At 40.2% G+C, this 20,211-nt stretch overlaps 2 non-coding genes across 2 annotated transcripts; both read right to left on the minus strand.

Moving 5' to 3' along the window:
- Nucleotides 1-4,486: 4,486 nt before the first annotated feature.
- LOC148555264 (small nucleolar RNA R71) lies at nt 4,487-4,593 on the minus strand. Its single transcript, XR_015887837.1, has one exon. It is a non-coding gene; the product is annotated as a small nucleolar RNA R71 (small nucleolar RNA).
- Nucleotides 4,594-19,755: 15,162 nt separating this feature from the next.
- Nucleotides 19,756-19,862, minus strand: LOC148555265 (small nucleolar RNA R71). Its single transcript, XR_015887960.1, has one exon. It is a non-coding gene; the product is annotated as a small nucleolar RNA R71 (small nucleolar RNA).
- Nucleotides 19,863-20,211: the final 349 nt, after the last annotated feature.

Genomic DNA, 20,211 nt, shown 5'->3' on the forward strand with positions numbered 1-20,211 from the left:
TGTCACTCAAATCACTCAATGTTAGCTTGAATAAACTAATCACCCACTAAAGTTGCTTGATCCATCAATCCCTGTGGGATCGACCTCACTCTAAGTGAGTTTTACTACTTGATACGACCCGGTACACTTGCCGGTTAGTTTTGGGTGTTTTGGAAAATTCGTTTTTCCACAAAAATACCATCAATATATATATATATATATATAATGTATGAGCTTAGAACTATCGTAAGCTCTGCTTAACTTTTGCTTTACGACGCGAGGTAAAGCTTAGGCTAATTAGGGTATTACATATCTCAAGATCCCAAACTTTGTTTTTGCATCCGTCTTCTAGTTGATTACCAAGGTTCTATCCGGGTGACAAGATGTCAAAATTCTCTTTTAATTGTCAAACCATCTTCTTAGATCCATTGAATCAAGCATTGTGCCAGCCTTGGAACTCCAACCTTGAGGTTTCAACCCTAATGAGCCTTGACTTATGTCGCTAACCACTAACCATCTCTCTCTTACTCATCAATCCACAAAGAGCCCTAAATTGCCCATTCGTTTCTAGCAAACCGTATTCAAGTGGACCAATAAAGTTGAAGGATAACATTTTTACCCACTCAAATGGTGTGTTGGATGGTGACTTAGCAAGGAATATTTCCAATGGATGTGCTATGGTTGTTCCCTCTCCCTTTGACTTTTTGATGAGCGGATAATTTATACGCTTTTTGGCATTATTTTTACATAGTTTTTAGTATGATTTAGTTAGTTTTCAGTATATTTCTATTAGTTTTTTAATAAAAATCATATGTCTAGACTTTAATATGAGTTTCTGTGTTTTTCTGTGATTTCAGGAATTTTCTGGCTGAAATTCAGGGACTTGAGCAAAAATCTGATTCAGAGGCTGAAGAAGGACTGCAGATGCTGTTGGATTCTGACCTCCCTGCACGCAAAGTGGATTTTCTAGAGCTACAGAAGTCCAAATGGCACGCTCTCAATTGCTTTGGAAAGTAGACATCCAGGGCTTTCCAGCAATATATAATAGTCCATACTTTGCCTGAGTTTAGATGACGCAAACTGGCGTTTAACGTCAGCTTTCTGCCCTATTCTGGAGTTAAACGCCAGAAACAGGTTGCAAATTAGAGTTAAACACCAGAAACAGGTTACAACCTGGCGTTTAACTCCAAAAAGAGTCTCTACACATGAAAGCTCAATGCTCAGCCCAAACACACACCAAGTGGTCCCGGAAGTGGATTTCTACATCATTTACTCATTTCTGTAAACCCTAGTAACTAGTTTAGTATAAATAGTACTTTTTACTATTGTATTTACATCTCTGGAGGTTTAGTTCTTAGATCATGGAGGCTGGCCATTCAGCCATGTCTAGACCTTGTTCTTATGTATTTTCAACGGTAGAGTTTCTACACACCATAGATTAAGGTGTGGAGCTCTGCTGTTCCTCATGAATTAATGCAAAGTACTATTATTTTTCTTTTCAACTCAAGCCTATTTCTTCTCTAAGATATTCATTCGCACACAAGAACATGATGAATGTGATGATTATGTGACACTCATCACCATTCTCACTTATGAACGCGTGCCTGACAAACACTTCCGTTCTACGTGAAAGCAAGCTTGAATGCATATCTCTTAGCCTCCTGATTTACGATCAGAGTCTTCGTGGTATAGGCTAGAATTATTGGCGGCCATTCTTGAGATCCGAAAGGTCTAAACCTTGTCTGTGGTATTCTGAGTAGGATCTGGGAAGGGATGGCTGTGACGAGCTTAAAACTCGCGAGGGCTGGGCGTAGTGACAGACGCAAAAGGATTACTGAATCCTATTCCAGTATGATCGAGAACCGACAGATGATTAGTCGTGCGGTGACAGCACATTTTGGACCATTTTCACTGAGAGGACGGGATGTAGCCATTGACAACGGTGATGCCCTACATAAAGCTTGCCATAGAAAGGAGTATGAATGATTAGATGAAGACAGTAGGAAAGCAGAGGTTTAGAAGGAACAAAAGCATCTCCATACGCTTATCTGAAATTCTCACCAATGAATTGCACAAGTATCTCTATCCCATTTTATATTTTAATTTAACTATCAATTCACCATAACCATTTGAATCCGCCTGACTGAGATTTACAAGATGACCATAGCTTGCTTCAAGCCGACAATCTCTGTGGGATCGACCCTTACTCACGTAAGGTTTATTACTTGGACGACCCAGTGCACTTGCTGGTTACTTGTGCGAATTTGTGACAAAGAACTAAGATTATGAACGTGCGTATAAAGTTTTCAGTGCCGTTACCAAGGAATGAACGATCACGATTTCGTGCACCAAGTTTTTGGCGCCGTTGCCGGGGATTGTTTGAGTTTGGACAACTGACGGTTCATCTTGTTGCTCAGATTAGGTAATTTTATTTTAATTTTAAATTTTTATTTTTATTCTTTTTATTTTCGAAAAATTTTCAAAAAAAAATATAAATTATTCTATGGCTTCAGAATTTTTAAGAATGAATTCTAGAGTTTCTTCATGATCTGTTGAAGCCTGGCTGGCTGTCAAGCCATGTCTAAATTTTTGGACTGAGGCTTCCACTTATCATGGCAAGAGTCCTTGGACTCTCAGTTAATCAGCTATTATATGCTTGATTTGTATCTGCTGAAGCTTGGCTGGCCATTGGCCATGTCTAGTATTTTGGACCGGAGCTTTCACTGAAAGCTTGGCTGGCTAGTGAGCCATGTCTAATTCCTGGACCGGAGCTTTAGACTAACATTGCATGATTCCTGGAATTCGCATTAAAAATTTTGAAATCCTTGATTTTCTTTTTCCAATTAATTTTCGAAAAAAAATACCAAAAAAATTTTACAAAATCACAAAAAACCAAAAATAATTTTGTGTTTCTTGTTTGAGCCTAGTGTCAAGTCATAAGTTTGGTGTCAATTGCATGTTTATCTCTTTCTTGCATTTTTCGAAAATTCATGCATTGCATTCTTCATGATCTTCAAGTTGTTCTTGATGAATCCTCTTGTTTGATCTTCATATTTTCTTGTTGTGTGTTGCATCTTGTTTTTCATATGCATTCTTGCATTCATAGTGTCTAAAAATTAAAAAATTTCTAAGTTTGGTGTCTTGCATGTTTTCTTTTCTTGAAAATTTTTCAAAAATAAGTTCTTGCTGTTCATCATGATCTTCAAAGTGTTCTTGGTGTTCATCTTGACATTCATAGTGTTCTTGCATGCATCATTTGTTTTAATCCAAAATTTTCATGCATTGAGTCTTTTTGATGTTTTTCTCTCTCATCATTAAAATTCAAAAATAAAAAAAAATATCTTTTCTTTTTTTCACTCATAAAATTCGAAAATTTGAGTTGACTTTTTCAAAAAATTTTAAAATCTAGTTGTTTCTTATGAGTCAAATCAAATTTTCAATTTAAAAATTCTATCTTTTTCAAAAATCAAATCTTTTTAAATTTCTTTTTCAAATCTTTTTCAAAATAAATTTCAAATCATATCTTTTTAAAACCATATCTTTTCAAAATCATATCTTTTCAAAATATCTTCTAACTTCATATCTTTTTAAAATTAATTTCAAAATCTTTTTCAAAACCACCTAACTATTTCTCTCTCCTAATTTTCGAAAATCACCTCCCTCTTTTTCAAAAATCTTTTTTAATTAATTAATTGTTTCTTCTAACTTTTTCAAATACTAATTAATAAATAAAATAAAAACAAAAATATTTTTCTTTTTTTTTCTTCTTCTAATTTTCGAAATTCTCTCCCCCTCATCTCTTTCTAATTATTTTATTTATCTACTAACACTTCTTTTCTTCTTAAAAATTCGAACTCTCTCCCTCTTTCTGTGTTCGAATTCTTTTTCTTCTCCTCTACTCACATAAAGGAACCTCTCTACTGTGGCAAATAGGATCCCTATTATTTTTTGTTCTCTTCTTTTTCATATGAGCAGGAATAAGGACAAGAACATCCTTGTTGAAGCTGATCCTGAACCTGAAAGGACTCTGAAGAGGAAGCTAAGGGAAGCTAAAGCACAACTCTCTGGAGAAAATCTGACAGAAATTTTCAAAAAAGAATGAGACATGGCCGAAAATAATAATAATAGTGGAGATGCAAGGAAGATGCTTGGTGACTTTACTGCACCAAATTCTAACTTACATGGAAGAAGCATCTCAATCCCTGCCATTGGAGCAAATAATTTTGAGCTTAAGCCTCAATTAGTTTCTCTGATGCAACAGAATTGCAAGTTTCATGGACTTCCATCAGAAGATCCTTTTCAGTTCTTATCTGAATTCTTGCAGATCTGTGATACTGTTAAGACCAATGGGGTTGATCCCGAGGTCTACAGGCTTATGCTTTTCCCGTTTGCTGTAAGAGACAGAGCTAGATTATGGTTGGACTCTCAACCTAAAGATAGCCTGAACTCTTGGGATAAGCTGGTCACAGCTTTCTTAGCCAAGTTCTTTCCTCATCAAAAGCTTAGCAAGCTTAGATGGATGTTCAAACCTTCAAACAGAAAGAAGGTGAATCCCTCTATGAAGCTTGGGAGAGATACAAGCAACTGACCAAAAAGTGTCCTTCTGACATGCTTTCAGAATGGACCATCCTGGATATATTCTATGATGGTCTGTCTGAATTATCAAAGATGTCATTGGACCATTCAGCAGGTGGATCCATTCACCTAAAGAAAATGCCTGCAGAAGCTCAGAAACTCATTGACATGGTTACAAATAACCAGTTCATGTACACTTCTGAAAGGAATCCTGTGAGTAATGGGACGCCTCAGAGGAAGGAAGTTCTTGAAATTGATACTCTGAATGCCATATTGGTTCAGAATAAAATATTGACTCAGTAAATTAATATGATTTCTCAGAGTCTGAATGGATTGCAAGCTGCTTCCAACAGAACTCAAGAGGCATCTTCTGAGGAAGAAGCTTATGATCCTGAGAACCCTGCAATAGCAGAGGTGAATTACATGGAGGAACCCTATGGAAATACCTATAATCCCTCATGGAGAAATCATCCAAATTTCTCATGGAAGGATCAACAAAAGCCTCAACAAGGCTTTAATAATAGTGGAAGAAACAGGTTTAGCAATAGCAAGCCTTTTCCATCACCCATTCAGCAACAAACAGAGAATTCTGAGCAGAATACATCTAGCTTAGCAAATATAGTCTCTGAGGCTCATCCAGAGACCATAGAGATTCCATTGAACCTCCTTTTGCCCTTCATGAGCTCTGATGAGTATTCATCCTCTAAAGAGGATGAAGACATTACTGAAGAGCAAGTTGCTAAATACCTTGGTGCAATCATAAAGCTGAATGCCAAATTATTTGGTAATGAGACTTGGAAAGATGAACCTCCCTTGCTCACCAATGAACTGAATGCATTGGATAGGCATAAATTACCTCAAAAGAAATAGGATCCTGGTAAATTCCTAATTCCCTATAACATAGGCACCATGACCTTTGAGAAGGCTCTGTGTGACCTGGGGTCAGGAATAAACTTAATGCCACTCTCTGTAATGGAGAAACTTGAGATCTTTGAGGTGCAAGCTACCAGAATCTCATTAGAGATGGCAGACAACTCAAGAAAACAGGCTTATGGACTAGTAGAGGACGTGCTAGTAAAGGTTGAAGGCCTTTACATCCCTGCTGATTTCATAATCCTAGATACTGGGAAGGATGAGGATGAATCCATCATCCTTGGAAGACCCTTCCTAGCCACAGCAAGAGCTGTGATTGATGTGGACAGAGGAGAATTGGTCCTTCAACTGAATGAGGATAACCTTGTGTTTAAAACTCAAGGATCTCCTTCTGTAACCATGGAGAGGAAGCATGAAAAGCTTCTCTTACTGTAGAGTCAACCAAAGCTCCCACAGTCAAACTTTAAGTTTGGTGTTGGGAGGCCACAACCAAACTCTAAGTTTGGTGTTGGGAGGTCCCAACAATGCTCTAAACATCTGTGAGGCTCCATGAGAGCTCACTGTCAAGCTATTGACATTAAAGAAGCGCTTGTTGGGAGGCAACCCAATGTTCTTTAATTATATCTATTTATTTTCTATTGTTATTTTATGTTTTTTTAGGTTGATGATCATGTGGAGTCACAAAAACTACTGAAAAATCAAAAATAGAATGAAAAACAGCTTTAAAAATAGCTCACCCTGGAGGAAGAACTTATTGGCGTTTAAACGCCAGTAAGAAGCATCAAACTGGCGTTTAACGCCAGAAAGAAGCATCAATCTGGCGTTAAACGCCAGAAACAAGCACCAAGCTGGCGTTTAATGCCAGAAACAAGCATCATCCTGACGTTAAACGCCAGAAACAGGCTACATTTGGGCGTTTAACACCAAAACCAAGCAGCAAGCTGGCGTTTAACGCCAGACATGCATACTAAGGGCTTTTTACACGCCTAATTGGAGCAGGGATGTTAAGTCCTTGACCCCACTGGATTTGTGGACCCCACTGGATCTGTGGACCACACAGGATCCCCTCAGGATCTGTGGACCCCACAGGATCCCCATCTTTTCTTCTCTCCTCTTCACACCTTTTCATAACTCTCTTCCCCAAATACCCTTCACCAATCACCTCAATCACTCTTTCCCATCACCTCTGCACCACTCACATCCATCCTCTCTTCCCCAAAAACCCCACCTACCTCCAAAATTCAAACTCTTTTCCCTCCCAAACCCAACCCTAATGGCCGAACCCTAAACCTTCCCCCACTCCTATATAAACCCCTCATTCCTTCCTCATTTTCACAACACAACCCTTTCTTCTTCCCCTTGGCTGAATACACACCTTTCTCCCTCTCCTCCATTTTTCTTCTTCTTCTCCTTCTTTCTTTCCTCTTTTGCTCGGGGACGAGCAAACATTTTAAGTTTGGTATGGTAAAAGCATTGCTTTTTGTTTTTCCATAACCATTAATGGCACCTAAGGCCAGAGAAACCTCAAGAAAGAGGAAAGGGAAGGCAATTGCTTCCACCTCTGAGTCATGGGAGATGGAGAGATTCATCTCAAAGGTCCATCAAGACCACTTCTATGAATTTGTGGCCAAGAAGAAAGTGATCCCTGAGGTTCCTTTCAAGCTCAAAAAGAATGAGTATCTGGAAATCCAACATGAGATCCGAAGAAGAGGTTGGGAAGTTCTCACCAACCCCATTCAACAAGTCGGGATTTTAATGGTTCAAGAGTTCTATGCAAACGCATGGATCACTAGGAACCATGATCAAAGTGTGAACCCGAATCCAAAGAATTGGCTTACAATGGTTCGGGGGAATTACTTAGATTTCAGTCCGGAAAATGTAAGATTAGTGTTCAACTTGCCAATGATGCAAGAAAACGCACGCCCCTACACTAGAAGGGTAAACTTTAATCAAAGGTTGGACCAAGTCCTCATGGACATATGTGTAGAAGGAGCTCAATGGAAAGTTGACTCAAAAGGCAAGCTGGTTCAATTGAGAAGACTGGACCTTAAGCCTGTAGCTAGAGGATGGTTGGAGTTTATTCAACGCTCAATTATTCCTACTAGCAACCGGTCTGAAGTTACTGTAGACCGGGCCATCGTGATCCATAGTATCATGATTGGGGAGGAAGTGGAAGTTCATGAGATTATACCTCAAGAACTCTACAAGGTGGCTGACAAGTCCTCCACTTTGGCAAGGTTTGTGATGCCAGGGCATTTTGGCCAGTTTCACTGACCTTTTCTTTACTATTTTAGGGTAGTTTCATGCATTTTCTTAGGAAATAAGCAAGTTTTGGGTAGAATTTCACTTACATCTTGATTCAAGAAAACATTGTGCACTTTACATGATTTCATGAGAATTATGCATGAATTAAATGACAAATTGGATGATGCATGTCTCATGACTTGGATTAGAACTTTGATGCACTCTACTGCTTGATTTCAGGACAAAGAAAGCAAGGAAGAACCACGTTAATAGCCACGTTAGTCTAACTAACGTGACCACTAACGTGGAAAGAGAGCTAGCTTGCAACGTTAATGAGAAAAGTAATCGCCAATAATGTCCTCGAAGCCATCATAGCCCACGTTAAGAGCCACGTAAACTAAGTTAACGTGAACTCTAACGTGGAAGAAGAAAATGAAGCCAACGTTAGTGACACTCACCTTTGTCACTAACGTTGAACTAAGCTCATACTGGCCACATTAAGAGCCACGTTAACTCAATTAATGTGGACTCTAACGTGAGGAAGCAAAAGAATGGCCAACGTTAGTAACACTCACCTTTGTCACTAACGTTGGACTAAGCCACTTTGAGCCACGTTAGTTGCCACGTTAACTTAGTTAACGTGGACTCTAACGTGGAGGGAGCAAAGAATCGCCAACGTTAGTGACACCCACCTTTGGCACTATTGTTGGAATGAGCCACTATGAGCAACGTTAACTCCCATGTTAACTTAGTTAACGTGGAAGCTAACGTGGAGGAAAGAATGATGAGCCAACGTTAGTGACACTCACCTTTGTCACTAACGTTAGAGATGGCTATCACTACCACGTTAGAAGCCACGTTAACATAGTTAACGTGAACTCTAACGTGGGAAGTAGGGGCGCTTTGGAATGTTAGTGACAAAGGTAAGTGTCACTAACGTTCTCGAAGATTTGGCAAGCCTACATTAAAGGTCACGTTAGCCACACTAACGTGAACTCTAACATAGGGGGAAGGGAGGACTCTCAACGTTATTGGAAAAGGTAAGTCCCAATAACGTGTGCGAAGGACCAAGAGGCAACGTTAGTGGTCACGTTGGTACCACTAACGTTGAAGTTAACGTAGATCATCCCTGGGTTAGGAACGTTAGTGAAAAAGGTGATTGTCACTAACGTTCTCGAACCCACACTTTCACTTAACGTTAACGCCACTAACGTCCTAAGCTAAAGTCCCTGCCTGCTTCACACTTTCTCTCTGCAAGTAAAGCTAAGCCCACTGAAGAGGATAACTGCTTCAAACTCAAGATCCAAAGGCCCATATCCAAGACTTGAAGAACCAACTAGAAGATCAGAAGATTAGTATATATAGAGAGAACTTTGAACCAGAAGGAGTTTTTGGACATTATTAGAATTACTCTCTGTATTTTACTTTCTCTGCACTTCTAGTTTAACTTTCAAAATGTACTCTTCATCTTTGCTTTCATTTCTCAGAGCTATTAACAACTAAACCCCTTTCATTGGGTTAGGGAGCTCTGTTGTAATTTGATGGATCAATAATAGTTTTCATTATCCTTCTTCTCTCTTTTCTCTTGATTTTACTAGAAAGTTTTCAATCTTCATCCAATTGAGTAGTTATCTTGGAAAAGAAGCTATTCATACTTGGATCTCTTCTGAACCTTGGAAAAGGGATGAAGAGATCATGCTAGAAATGCTTTCTCATGTTGGACCAAAATGGGGTTTGGGCGGATATGGTGACATATAATTCTCCCAATACTTTGATTTGGAAATACATGTGGTATAATCAGTGACCACACTTCATCTCTTCTCATGAGCAATTAGACCAAGGAATTGGCTATTGATCTAATTTGAGAGATTGAATTACCAAGGAATTGGAATTCAATCACTTAAGATTGCCAAGGAGATCAATGAATGCATTGCTTGAGGAAGAGATAAAAATGAACTTGATTCGGAGAATGCAACATCTCCTAAGCCCAATGAATTCTCCATTTCTGATCTTACCCATTCTCTTTACTTTATGCCATTTACTTTCATGCTAAACTTCCCTTCCCCATTTAAGATTCTGCAATTTACCTTCCGTCATTTATTTTCTGTAATTTACTTTCCCGCCATTTAATTTCCTGCAATTCTCAACCAAATTTTTGCTTAGCTCAACTAGAACATTCTTCCAATTAAAGTTTCTTGACCAATCAATCCCTGTGGGATTCGACCTCACTCTATTGTGAGCTTTTACTTGACAACAATTCAGTATACTTGCCGAGGGAGATTTGTTAAAGGACAAATTTCCATGCATCAAGTTTATGGCGCCGTTGCCGAGGATTGATTTTGTATCAACAATGATTAAATTGGTGGATAACTAGATTTAGCATTTGTTTTTATTTTGTTGGATTTAAGTTCATTTGAGTAATTTACTTTCTGTTTGGCTATTTTCTTCCCTTTCCCCTACCCATTTTCTTAGTTGTTTACAGTTCAGTCACTAACCCACTAACTGTTTGATATATTGCATCACTCACACTAACAGCATTTCTGTAGAAATTACTGTCTGCATCTATCTCTCTTGCTTGTGCCTTGTTGGTTGTATGACAGGTAGAAGAAGCGGGGCTTCAACTTCCTTTGATTCTGAACCTGAGAGGACCTTTCTTAGATTAAGGAGGGAAGCAAGAGGAAAGAAAGTAGTTGGTGCTGAGGAAGAGGAAGAGTACTTTGAACCAGACATGGATGAGAATGTGGAAAACCATCATGAAGAAGAGGCTCACAACCATGGCAGAGAAGGTCCAGCGCATCAGGCTGGGCAAGAGAGAAGAGTTCTGGGTTCTTACATCAACCCAAACCCAGGAAACTGTGGGAGTAGCATCCAAAGGCCAACCATACATGCCAACAACTTTGAACTAAAGCCACAGCTCATCACCCTTGTTCAAAACAATTGTTCATTCGGAGGAAGTGTCCAAGAAGACCCCAATCAACATCTAACCACCTTCCTGAGGATATGCGATACTGTGAAGTCTAATGGTGTTCATCCTGACACTTATAGACTACTTCTGTTTCCCTTCTCACTCAAGGACAAAGCATCTAAAAGGCTGGAATCCTTTTCAAAGGAGAGTTTAGCAACCTGGGAAGATGTGGTAAACAAGTTCTTGGCAAGATTCTATCCTCCTCAATGGATCAACAGGTTGAGAGCTGAGGTACAAACATTCAGGCAGCAGGATAGTGAGACTCTATATGAAGCATGGGAGATGTTTAAGGACTTGACAAGAAGATACCCACCATATATGTTCAATGAATGGGTGCAGTTGCACATTTTCTATGAAGGCCTTTCGTATGAATCAAAGAAGGCAGTAGACCACTCATCCGGGGGATCTCTGAACAAGAAGAAGACCATTGAAGAAGCCATAGATGTCATTGAGACTGTAGCTGAGAATGACTATTTCTATGCCTCTGAAAGAGGCAACACTAGAGGAGTGATGGATCTAAACAACGTGGATGCACTGCTAGCTCAAAATAAGATGATTACCAAGCAATTAGCTGACCTCACCAAGAAGATGGAGAGGAATCAAGTAGCAGCAATCACCACTTCAGCAGCAACCCAAGAAGGAGTGAATGAAGAAGCAGAGGGTGATCAGGAACAAGCCAACTACATAGGAAATTCACCTAGGCAGCACCATGACCCATACTCCAAAACATATAATCCTGGTTGGAGGAACCACCCAAACTTTGGGTGGGGAAATCAATAAGATCAAGGCCAAGATCAGAGACGCCACAACCCCAGCAACAATGCAACTCACCAACATTCCACACAGAGATCATATCAGCACCCACCTAACAACACACCTCAACATCCATACCAAAGTCAAAATGGCCCTTCTCATCCTTCCAATCTCAACTCTCCATCATCGGAAGAAAGACTATCAAGGATTGAGACTCTACTTGAAGGCATATGCAAGGAGATTCAAGATAACAAGGTGTTCAAAAAGGAGGTGCGAGCCAATATCAAGAATCAGGGAGACACCATCAAGAAGCTAGAATTTCAAGTGGGATACCTATCTGAGAAGATTCCCAAACCTACTAATAGCTTCCCAAGTGACACAGAGAAAAATCCAAGAGGTGAAGCAAAGAAAGTCAGATGGGAAGATTACAAGATGGTTACTATAAGTGATAAGGAGACTGAGGAAGAGCTGAACAGACCATCAGAACAATCTGAAGATTCATCAGTAGGAAAGCAGGAAGAGAATCCTCAGGAAACCACAATTACGCAGAAAGAGTTGCTGAGGCTCTATGCACCCTTTCCCCAATTACTAAATGGTGGTGTAGAGAAGAGAATATACTCAAGGTTTCTTGACATATTTGCATCCCTCCATGTGAACATACCATTCATCAAGGCTCTCCAACAAATGCCCTCATACATCAAGTATATGAAGGAGCTGCTGACCAGGAAAAGCTCACTCAAGGGAGGACAAACCATAGTGATGAACAAGGAGTGCAGTGCTCTCATTCAACCAGAGCTGCCTACAAAAAGGAAGGACACAAGGAGTTTTCACATCCCCTGTGCCATAGGAAAAATAATGTTTGACAAAGGACTCTGTGATCTGGGAGCAAGCATCAACTTAATGCCTTTATCCCTTATGAAGAGGTTGCAAATCAATGAGCTGATGCCCACAGACATAGTCATCAGGCTGGCGGACAAAACTCAAAAACAAGCAATTGGAGTGGTTGAAAATGTGCTGGTGAAGGTTGGGAACTACTTCCTTCCCACAGACTTTGTCATACTGGAAATGGAAGAAAGTCACCTTCACCCAATCATATTGGGAAGACCATTCTTAGCTACAGCCAGAGCGCTCATAGATGTGGAGCGAGGAGAGCTAATACTGAGGATACATGACGAACAACTCACCTTCAACGTCTTCAAACCCTCACAAGAAGCAAGTTAGGAAGGCAAGAAACTAAGGCCAGAGCATGACAGAGCAATGGTGGGAGAAAAAAGCATTGAAGCACAAGCTGTACACCCTGGAAGTCCTTTGAGTGATGAACAAGAGAATCAGCAGCTGTCACAGCTAAAGGAAACTCAAGTGGAGCCAAAACTACCAGAATTATATGAGACCAGCAACAAAATTTCCCTAGGGAAAGAGACCACAAAGAGCAAGATAACAGCAAAAGAAATAAAGAATAAAGTACCAAGGAGATGGAGGAATAAAAAGATCCCTACAGAAGATTTCTCTCGAGGGGATAAAGTGATCTCAGCTTACTTCCTAGATATCCCACCTCATCTCCCCACCATCCCATCTCAGTTACCTAAGGTTTTCACCATCAACAAAGTTCTCTCCCTAGAACATGTGGAGATCATTGATGAAGCCAATGGATATAGGTTTACTGCAAGAGGGGAAGATCTAAAGCATTACCAACCACCATGACAAAGGCAGAACGTCAAGCTAGTGACGCTTAAGAAGCGCTTCATGGGAGGCAACCCATGTTTTACATGCTTTTAAAAGTAGTTAATAAAGCAAGGTTCAGGGATTTCAACTCAACTTGACATGCACTTGAATGAATCCTTTTGTGCAACATATAGTGAGGAACAAGTTTGGTGTTCAAGGCATACTAAGAGAACATAAATGTAACCCATATCATGTCACTCTTAGGGGCCTTGAACAAATCTTTTACACCACATGGCACCAAAATAAGTTTGGTGTTGCCAATGTTGCATACATGGATGTTGAGTTAGTCAGTTGGTGTGCACTCATGAACAGCACTTAGTAGTTAGAAACAAAAACTTTAAAAAGCAGTTATTCTTTTAATTTTGCCGCCACTTTCCACAAGTTTTCTTTTAATCACATTTCTTTTATTTTGTAGGAGAATTGATGGGGCAATTGAAAGATTCGGGCACCACAAAAAGAGAAGACTATACACGTGTCTTCAAGGGGATTGCATTGGAAATTGTTGCCATGCAACATTGGAAGGAGAACAAGCTTGGAAACTGAACCAACACCATCATAAAGTTGATGATCCTTGTGCTCATCCCATGCTAAACCCCATCCGTCCATCACACAACCATCCCATCAATCCACCTCTTTCATTCACTCATCACTTTCCTATATAAGTGAGTCCTAGTCCGTACTTCCCTTCACATTCCAGCAACCACTTCTTCAAACTTCTCACTCTCGAAGTACAACTCTCCAAGCCACACCCTATCCAAACCTAACCAAATTCCACCACTTATCCACAACCCCTCAACACTTTCACATATCAACTCTTACTCATGGCATCATCAAGCTCTAAAAGAAGAAAGGGGAAGGAGCCTATGGATCAACGCCCCTTTGATGAAAAGAAGTTTAGAACTTTTTACCATGCACTTCAATTTGGATGGATGGCTGATAAGGAGATCATATATGAGCTAGGCTTTCAAGTCAAGAAAACTGAGTGCCCCGAAATCACAGAGAAGGTAGAAAAGAGAAGATGGGAGCTCCTCACCGATCCAATCACCGCGAGGATAAATGCAATGCTCGTAAGATAGTTTTACGCAAACGCAGTGAGGTATGATAGGAAAGAGAAATCTTATATAAGTTTTGTAAGAGGAGTAACTGTGGATTTTAGTCCCGTGAGCATCATGAGGGTGTTGAAGCTACGAACCATACCATTCAAGGAAGAAAGCTATCAATCTTGAATAGATAGTAGTCCTAATTATGACCAAATTGTGAAGGATATCTACGTACAAGGAGCGGATTGGGTGAGAGATCCCAATGGAAAGCCCAAATTCATAAAAAGAGGTGATCTCACCCCTGAAGCAAAGGGGTGGTTCGAAATTGTAAGGAGATCCATCCTCCCTGCCGGAAACAATTCAGAGGTGAATCTTAAGAGAGCAACGATGGTGCAATGTATACTTAAAGGGGTAGAGATCAAGGTGCATGAACTCATAGCCCAAGGCATTAGAAAGATGGCTAAGAAGAGTGATTTTGGGGGAAGGCTAGACTATCCCAGCACCATTTTCCGCCTGTGTGACAAGGCAGAGGTGGTGTTCGAAGATGAAAACCCCGAATGGATAAAAGTTGGTATCCCAATTACTGTTTGGCGTATGCATGCTGTTGCATCTCCCCTACCCCAACGAAGGATAAGAAAGAGGCCAGAGCACCAAGTGGTAGAAGGACAGAACCTAGAGGAGCAAGCCCCTTTGGACATGCACCAACTACAGGAAGCCATTGATGGCTTATCTAGACAATACTTGGAAAATCAAGGGGCACAGAAAGAGCTTCACCTACAGTTGATAAACTGTCAAGAAGAGTCACTATCTAGATGGATGAATCAATAAGGGGAGTGGCAAAGACAATTGATGGAGCAGCAACTGGAGCAAGGAAAACAATGGGGAGAATCCTTCCACAGGTTGGAACAAAGGCAGGATCAACAACAAGAAGCCATCCAAAAGCTAATCAACATCCAAGCACATCAAGGTGCACACATACATGAAATGCATCGGAAACAATTAGAACAGGCAGAACTCTTCGACGAACACAGGGCATTTTCAGAAGGAGTTTACATGAGCCAGACTGGACACCAGGTGAACACTCAGGCCAGGCTCGGATACTTACTCGGACAACTGCCTATACTACATCCGGGAATCATAAGCTATGAAGAAGTGAAGGATGAATTAGCACGAGAAGAAAGAAAGAGGGTAGAAAAGAGTCATGAATCAGTAAGGAAAGCACTTAAAGATTGGAAAAGAGCTAGACTGGCACGTATGCAAGGAAGCACAAGTGGACACAAAGAGGACAAACAGGAAGGAGAGCGCGAACAACCCCATGAGTAAAAGGTGGTGGAGTTCCCTCATTGTTCTATTTTTCTTTTTCAAGTCTTTTAAATAAGGAAAATCATGTATGAGATAGAACATGCTTCCATAGTAGCTTAGGAATTTTCAATTCTGTCTTTAAGTTTGTTTTTGCTTAGGTCTATGCTTGCTAGTCAAGTTGCCTATTTTCATTTTCATCTTGCTTATTGTATGCTTGTCCCTTTAAGCTAAATAAAAAAAAAGAGAGATGTTATGAAAGACTAGAGTGGAGTTCAATTTGTGGAGTAAGTTATTATATTTGTGGTGTAGTAATCACTTAGCTAAGTTGGTTCACCAACAAGGTGGGAAGGCAACTATCTGTCCTAAATCATATGCTTGAAACATACCCCATGAGACTAGCTAAATAACAAGATCCTAATAAGAAAAAGGGGAAAAGAAAAATGAAAGTTGGGAAATAAAAGAAAAAGAATAAGAAATAAGGCTAGGCACCAAGGGTTTGAATCATGAGGCATGTGTCTGTGGTGCTCCTGTGTAAGGGATTTACTTGGATGAATAAGCTCTTTGGGGTGCCTTATCACTTGGTAACTTGGGTTAACTAACCCGGGATTATCAGTTGAAAGTCCACTATCAAGAGTAACCCTTGCTACAGAACACTTAGTAACCCAAAGAGGTGCTGGACACCAAGGTTTCAAGAAAGAAAATAAACAAACCATGTGCCTGAGGTATGTATGTATGGGGAAAAGAGACTTGAGGGAGTAAGTCCTTAGGGGTGTCTTAACACCTAGCACCTTGAACCAACTGGTTTGGGAGTGCTAGCTGAAAGCTTATCTTAAAGAGTCGCCCCCTCACAGAGCACCTAGTCTAAAAAGCACAATCAAACCCTGAAAACCACAAAAGGATCAATGAATAAAAGTCTCGTAGGGTGCAATCAAGTGAGTATTCCAGGACATGATAAAGGTCTAAAAGCCAGTGAAGGAATGAACCTAAGTTGCTATGCACGAAACCACCATAAAACCAAGGACATGACTTCCACAATAATGACTCATTTCTCTTGGCATTCCATTCATCATTCTCTTGTTCCAGTACTTGCTTAGGGACAAGCAAGCTTTAAGTTTGGTGTTGTGATGCCAGGACATTTTGGCTAGTTTCACTGACCTTTTCTTTACTGTTTTAGGGTAGTTTCATGCATTTTCTTAGGAAATAAGCAAGTTTTGGGTAGAATTTCACTTACATCTTGATTCAAGCAAACATTGTGCACTTTACATGATTTTATGATAATTATGCATGAATTAAATGACAAATTGGATGATGCATGTCTCATGACTTGGATTAGAACTTTGATACACTCTACTGCTTGATTTCAGGACAAAGGAAGCAAGGAAGAACCACGTTAACAGCCACGTTAGTCTAACTAACGTGACCATTAACTTGGAAAGGGAGCTAGCTTGCAACGTTAATGAGAAAAGTAATCGCCAATAACGTCCTCGAAGCCATCATAGCCCATGTTAAGAGCCACATTAACTAAGTTAACGTGAACTCTAACGTGGAAGAAGAAAATGAAGCCAACGTTAGTGACACTCACCTTTGTCACTAACGTTGGACCAAGCTCATATTGGCCACGTTAAGAGCCACGTTAACTCAACTAACGTGGACTCTAACATGGGGAAGCAAAAGAATGGCCAACGTTAGTGACACTCATCTTTGTCACTACCGTTGGACTAAGCCACTTTGAGCCACGTTAGTTGCCACGTTAACTTAGTTAACGTAGACTCTAACGTGGAGGGAACAAAGAATCGCCAACGTTAGTGACACCCACCTTTGTCACTAACATTGGAATGAGCCACTATGAGCAACGTTAACTCCCACGTTAACTTAGTTAACGTGGAAGCTAACGTGGAGGAAAGAATGATGAGCTAATGTTAGTGACACTCACCTTTGTCACTAACGTTGGAGATGGCTATCACTACCACGTTAGAAGCCACGTTAACATAGTTAACATGAACTCTAACGTGGGAAGTAGGGGCGCTTTGGAACGTTAGTGACAAAGGTAAGTGTCACTAACGTTCTCGAAGATTTGCAAGCCTACGTTAAAGGTCACGTTAGCCACACTAACGTGAACTCTAACGTAGGGGGAAGGGAGGACTCTCAACGTTATTGGAAAAGGTATGTCCCAATAACGTGTGCGAAGGACCAAGAGGCAACGTTAGTGGTCACGTTGGTGCCACTAACGTTTAAGTTAATGTAGATCATCCCTGGGTTAGGAACGTTAGTGAAAAAGGTGATTGTCACTAACGTTCTCAAACCCACACTTTCACTTAACGTTAACGCCACTAACGTCCTAAGCTAAAGTCCCTGCCTGCTTCACACTTTCTCTCTGCAAGTAAAGCTAAGCCCACTGAAGAGGATAACTGCTTCAAACTCAAGATCCAAAGGCCCATATCCAAGACTTGAAGAACTAACTAGAAGATCAGAAGAGTAGTATCTATAGAGAGAACTTTGAACTAGAAGGAGCTTTTGGGCATTATTAGAATTACTCTATGTATTTTACTTTCTCTGCACTTCTAGTTTAACTTTCAGAATGTACTCTCCATCTTTGCTTTCATTTCCCAGAGCTATTAACAACTAAACCCCTTTCATTGGGTTAGGGAGCTCTGTTGTAATTTGATGGATCAATAATAGTTTTCATTATCCTTCTTCTCTCTTTTCTCTTGATTTTACTAGAAAGCTTTCAATCTTCATCCAATTGAGTAGTTATCTTGGAAAAGAAGCTATTCATACTTGGATCTCTTCTGAACCTTGGAAAAGGGATGAAGAGATCATGCTAGAAATGCTTTCTCATGTTGGACCAAATTGGGTTTTGGGCGGATATGGTGACATATAATTCTCCCAATACTTTGATTTGGAAATACATGTGGTATAATCAGTGACCACACTTCATCTCTTCTCATGAGCAATTAGACCAAGGAATTGGCTATTGATCTGATTTGAGAGATTGAATTACCAAGGAATTGGAATTCATTCACTTAAGATTGCCAAGGAGATCAATGAATGCATTGATTGAGGAAGAGATGAAAATGAACTTGATTCGGAGAATGCAACATCTCCTAAGCCCAATGAATTCCCCATTTCTGATCTTACCCATTCTCTTTACTTTATGCCATTTACTTTCATGCTAAACTTCCCTTCCCCATTTAAGATTCTGCAATTTACCTTCCGTCATTTATTTTCTGCAATTTACTTTCCTGCCATTTAATTTCCTGCAATTCTCAACCCAATTTCTGCTTAGCTCAACTAGAACATTCTTCCAATTAAAGTTGCTTGACCAATCAATCCCTGTGTGATTCGACCTCACTCTATTGTGAGTTTTTACTTGACGACAATTCGGTATACTTGCCGAGGGAGATTTGTTAAAGGACAAGTTTTCGTGCATCAAGTTTATGGCGCCGTTGCCGGGGATTGATTTTGTATCAACAATGATTAAATTGGTGGATAACTAGATTGAGCATTTGTTTTTATTTTGTTGGATTTAAGTTCATTTGAGTAATTTACTTTCTGTTTTGCTATTTTCTTCCTTTCCCTACCCATTTTCTTAGTTGTTTACAGTTCAGTCACTAACCCACTAACTGTTTGATATATTGCATCACTCATACTAATAGCATTTCTGTAGAAATTACTGTCTGCATCTATCTCTCTTGCTTGTGCCTTGTTGGTTGTATGACAGGTAGAAGAAGCGGGGCTTCAACTTCCTTTGATTCTGAACCTGAGAGGACCTTTTTTAGATTAAGGAGGAAAGTAAGAGGAAAGAAAGTAGTTGGTACTGAGGAAGAGGAAGAGTACTTTGAACCAGACATGGATGAGAATGTGGAAAACCATCATGAAGAAGAGGCTCACAACCATGGCAGAGAAGGTCCAGTGCATCAGGCTGGGCAAGAGAGAAGAGTTCTGGGTTCTTACATTAACCCAAACCCAGGAAACTGTGGGAGTAGCATCCAAAGGCCAACCATACATGCCAACAACTTTGAACTAAAGCAACAGCTCATCACCCTTGTTCAAAACAATTGTTCATTAGGAGGAAGTGTCCAAGAAGACCCCAATCAACATCTAACCACCTTCCTGAGGATATGCGATACTGTGAAGTCTAATGGTGTTCATCCTGACACTTATAGACTACTTCTGTTTCCCTTCTCACTCAAGGACAAAACATCTAAATGGCCAGAATCCTTTTCAAAGGAGAGTTTAGCAACCTGGGAAGATGTGGTGAACAAGTTTTTGGCAAGATTCTATCCTCCTCAATGGATCAACAGGTTGAGAGCTGAGGTACAAACATTCAGGCAGCAGGATGGTGGGACTCTATATGAAGCATGGGAGAGGTTTAAGGACCTGACAAGAAGATGCCCACCAGATATGTTCAATGAATGGGTGCAGTTGCACATTTTCTATGAAGGCCTTTCGTATGAATCAAAGAAGGCAGTAGACCACTCATCCGGGGGATTTCTGAACAAGAAGAAGACCATTGAAGAAGCCATAGATATCATTGAGACTGTAGCTGAGAATGACTATTTCTATGCTTCTGAAAGAGGCAACACTAGAGGAGTGATGGAGCTAAACAATGTGGATGCACTGCTAGCTCAAAATAAGATGATTACCAAGCAATTAGCTGACCTCACCAAGAAGATGGAGAGGAATCAAGTAGCAGCAATCACCACTTCAGCAGCAACCCAAGAAGGAGTGAATGAAGAAGCAGAGGGTGATCAGGAA

This window comes from Arachis ipaensis, chromosome B6, assembly GCF_059453495.1.
Source record: "Arachis ipaensis isolate K30076 ecotype BB chromosome B6, ASM5945349v1, whole genome shotgun sequence".
Taxonomy (NCBI): Eukaryota; Viridiplantae; Streptophyta; class Magnoliopsida; order Fabales; family Fabaceae; genus Arachis; species Arachis ipaensis.